General features: G+C 42.8%; 1 long non-coding RNA gene across 1 annotated transcript; it reads left to right on the top strand.

The window, feature by feature from the left end:
* The first annotated feature begins 236 nt into the window (after positions 1-236).
* On the top strand, positions 237-2,523 carry LOC123490388. Its single transcript, XR_006660930.1, has 3 exons — positions 237-289; positions 715-1,023; positions 2,315-2,523. It is a non-coding gene; the product is annotated as an uncharacterized LOC123490388 (long non-coding RNA).
* The last annotated feature ends 1,257 nt before the right edge of the window (positions 2,524-3,780 follow it).

Here is a 3,780-nt window from a genome sequence, read left to right as displayed (position 1 = left end):
AATGGGACCACTTCCTGTTCTGGGACAGTGGAAGCCTTCTACAGAGGACAGTGGTTAGGTCTATGTCCTATATGGTATTGGAGCATGAGAGAGGCTAAGGTTATATGTAGAGAGCTGGACTGTGGGAATGCTGTAGCTGCATCTAGAGGACCTCTGGTTGAAGAAGGAAGAGGAGGAGTCTCACTAGGGAGTTGCAGTGGAGATGAGTCTACTATTAGAGAGTGTGGTATAGGAGGAGGAGGACCTGGTGACTGTAATGGTGGATATTATCATCATGTGATCTGTTCAGGTAAGACACTGGTAATATTGAGAGATTTGATTTGTACATTATACAAGATTAGCATATATCATGTTTTATGTGTTTTTTCATTTAAAGAGGGAGAGATGTTAGATGTATTTAAACATTATATTTGTGTTTGTCATATTGGTTTATGGGAGATGTGCATGGGCAGATCATTGTAGTTCAGATGTTACTGAAGTGAAGCTGCCTGATGGATGTCCAGCTGTTTATTTTCTATAAAGTGAAGTGAACTTATTCCTGTCTCCTGCCTGCATTATTCCCAACCCTGTCCTGACTGACTAAGAACCCATTTCTACCTCTTACAGTATCAAACATAGCAAACTACAATCTTTTATCCAACATATTTGTGTTTAGTCCTTTGACAGTGTCATCAACAAAACGGATTGAATGTTCAACCAACTATTTTTCTCCAGAGTCTGTGCAGCTTGTGGATGGAGCTGGCCTCTGCTCTGGGAGACTGGAGGTGAAGTCCAATCAGTCCTGGGCCTCAGTGTGTGAAGCTGACTTTGACCAGCAGGATGCAGAGGTAGTCTGTGGGGAGCTTGGCTGTGGGGCTCCTGCAGCTCTACAGGGGGGGCTCTATGGAGAAGGTGAGGAGGGTCAGACCTGGGATAAAGAGTTCCAGTGTAAAGGCAATGAGTCCCTTCTCCTGGACTGTGACACCTCAGACAGAAAAAACAACACCTGCCTACCTGGTAATGCTGTTGGACTCACCTGCTCAGGTAAGAAACAGTTTGTCACTCAATCAACATTGTTTCTCACCTGGAGTGAAGAATATGAGAGGCAATATATAGTGGGCTCCAAAATTACTGGCACCCCTGTCTGGCAATGCACAAACAATACTTACAGAAATATAAACAATATAATTATAGAGAGAAACTGAAAATAACAACATGTGAGAAATTCTGTACTATATTAATGTTCCAATGGAACCCACGAAAATTATTTATTGATTTAATTAAAAATCAATGTCCTCCAAATCAAGGTTTCACAATTAATGGCATCCTTAAAGATTATTGTAAATAACATCTACCAAAATTAAACCAGGAATTAAATTCCACTTATTTTAGTTTATCTAAGTGTTAAGGAAGTATATTGAGCCATTACATCACTTCCTGTTTCACTAGTGTATAAAAATGAGGTAACACACATACATTATCCTTTTGTCATCCAACTCCATGAAGAAAACAAAAAAACTGGCAGTTCAAAAGAGACAGATGGTCGTAGACCTTCATAAATCTGGTAATGGCTACAAGAAGATCCACAAACGATTGAATATACCATTGAGCACTGTCAGGGCAATTATATATTTTTTTTAAAGTTATGGAACAGATGAAAACCTCACGGGTAGAGGACGCAAATGCATTTTGCCCCCCAGGATAGGGAGGAGGATGGTGAGAGAAGCAACAAAATCCCCAAGAATAACTGTGAACGAATCGCAGGCCTTGGTGGCGTCTTGGGGTCACCAGGTTTCAAAAAGCACCATCAGACGCCACCTCCACAACCACAGGCTCTTTGGAAGGTTTGCCAGAAGAAAGCACTTTCTGACCCCAAGACACAGATGCAAGTGCTTGGAGTTTGCCAAACGTAATTTAAATTATGACTGGAAGAAGGTGTTCTGGTCAGATGAGACCAAAATGTAACGTTTTGGTCAGATACAGCATCGACATGTTTGGCGTCGAAACAGAGATGCATACAAGGAGAGGCACCTCATACCCACAGTGAAATATGGTGGTGGGTCAGTGATGTTTTGGGGCTGTTTTAATTCCAGAGGTCCAGGGGCACTGGTTAAGATTGATGGCATAATGAATTCCACCAAGTATCAGGGAATTTCGGCTGACAATCTGGTTTTCTCTGCCAGAAGGCTGGGTCTTGGCGGTAGGTGGTTCTTTCCCACAGTTTGTCACTCAATCAATATTGTTTCTTACCTGGAGTGAAGAATATGAGAGGCAATATAGGTGTGTTTTAGTGAGAAAATTGTGAGATTACTGTCTCTCTCTCTTCTTTTCTCAGAGCCTGATGATGTGAGGCTGGTGGGAGGAGGCAGTCGCTGTGCTGGTGGAGTGGAGCGGTACTACCAGGGAGAGTGGAGGACTGTGGGAGCTGTAGACAGGAACAAGGAGGCTGTAGCTGCAGTAGTGTGTAGACAGCTGGGTTGTGGCTCCACTGTTTCAGTACTACCTGGAAACACCACTAGAGGGTTTAGAGTTTGTTGTTCTGGGTCTGAGCCTTCACTGAGGGAGTGTTGGAGAACAATTGATCTCCTTCCTGTAGTCACAGTGATCTGCTCAGGTAATAACAAGATATTATAATTATATTCAACTGATTTCCTTCATTCATACAACTTCCTCTGCACCTCTCACGATGACTATTTAGCTTGTAAGTCTGCTTTGCAAAACAGATCACTCAGTCAAGTAGGAATAAAATACAACTTAAATATTCCAGAATGCTTTTGTATTTGAACGTTATCTCAGTGAACGTCTCTACTCACTGCCACTGTCACATATCATGTTATTGTCATATCTAAATGAGGAAAGTAGTTGAGGAGCTACGTTTTCTTTTTCTCTCCTCTTGTTCCAGATGTCCTGCTTCAGCCTGATATCAACATATGTTGTCTCAGTGACTGTAGGCCCACTACTCATGTTGCCCTGTGAGGGAGGGTGGCTAGCACTGTTACATGCTGATGTTATTGTCATATCTATAGGAAACTAGTTGAAGAGGTTTTTCTTGTTCTCTTTTATTGTTACAGATCTCCTGGTCCAGCCTGATATCTTCCATTGGTGCCTCCAGTGATGCTATCTCTTTCATTGTTACCCAATGCTTAGGTTTACCTCCACTTTACTCATATCCTTCCATATCCTTGTCTGTACATAATGCCCTGAATCTTTTCTACAACGCCCGGAAATCTGCCCCCTTTATTCTATGTACCCAACGCACTAGAAGACCAGTTCTTAAAGCCTTTAGCCGTATCCTTATTCTAGTCCTCCTCTGTTCCTCTGGTGATGTAGAGGCTAACCCAGGCCCTGTAGCCCCCAGTATCACTCCTACTCCCCAGGAGCTATCATTTGTTGACTTCTGTAATCGCAAAAGTCTTGGTTTCTTGCACATAAATATCAGAAGTCTACTTCCTAAGTTTGAGTTATTCACTGCGTTAGCACACTCTGCCAACCCTGATGTTCTAGCAGTGTCTGAATCCTGGCTCAGGAAGGCCACCAAAAATTCTGAAATTTTCATCCCCAACTATAACATTTTCCGTCTAGATAGCACTGCCAAAGGGGGTGGAGTTGCAATCTACTGTAGAGATAGCCTGCAGAGCTCTATCATACTATCCAGGTCTGTGCCCAAACAGTTTGAGCTTATACTTCTAAAAATCCACCTTTCCAGAAATAAGTCTCTCACTGTTGCCGCTTGCTACAGACCCCCTCAGCCCCCAGCTGTGCCCTGGACACCATATGTGAATTGATTGCCCCCATTTATCC

The sequence above is a fragment of the Coregonus clupeaformis genome, unplaced genomic scaffold (genome assembly GCF_020615455.1).
Source record: "Coregonus clupeaformis isolate EN_2021a unplaced genomic scaffold, ASM2061545v1 scaf3797, whole genome shotgun sequence".
NCBI lineage: Eukaryota > Metazoa > Chordata > Actinopteri > Salmoniformes > Salmonidae > Coregonus > Coregonus clupeaformis.
This window is presented reverse-complemented; position numbering and strand designations above follow the sequence as displayed.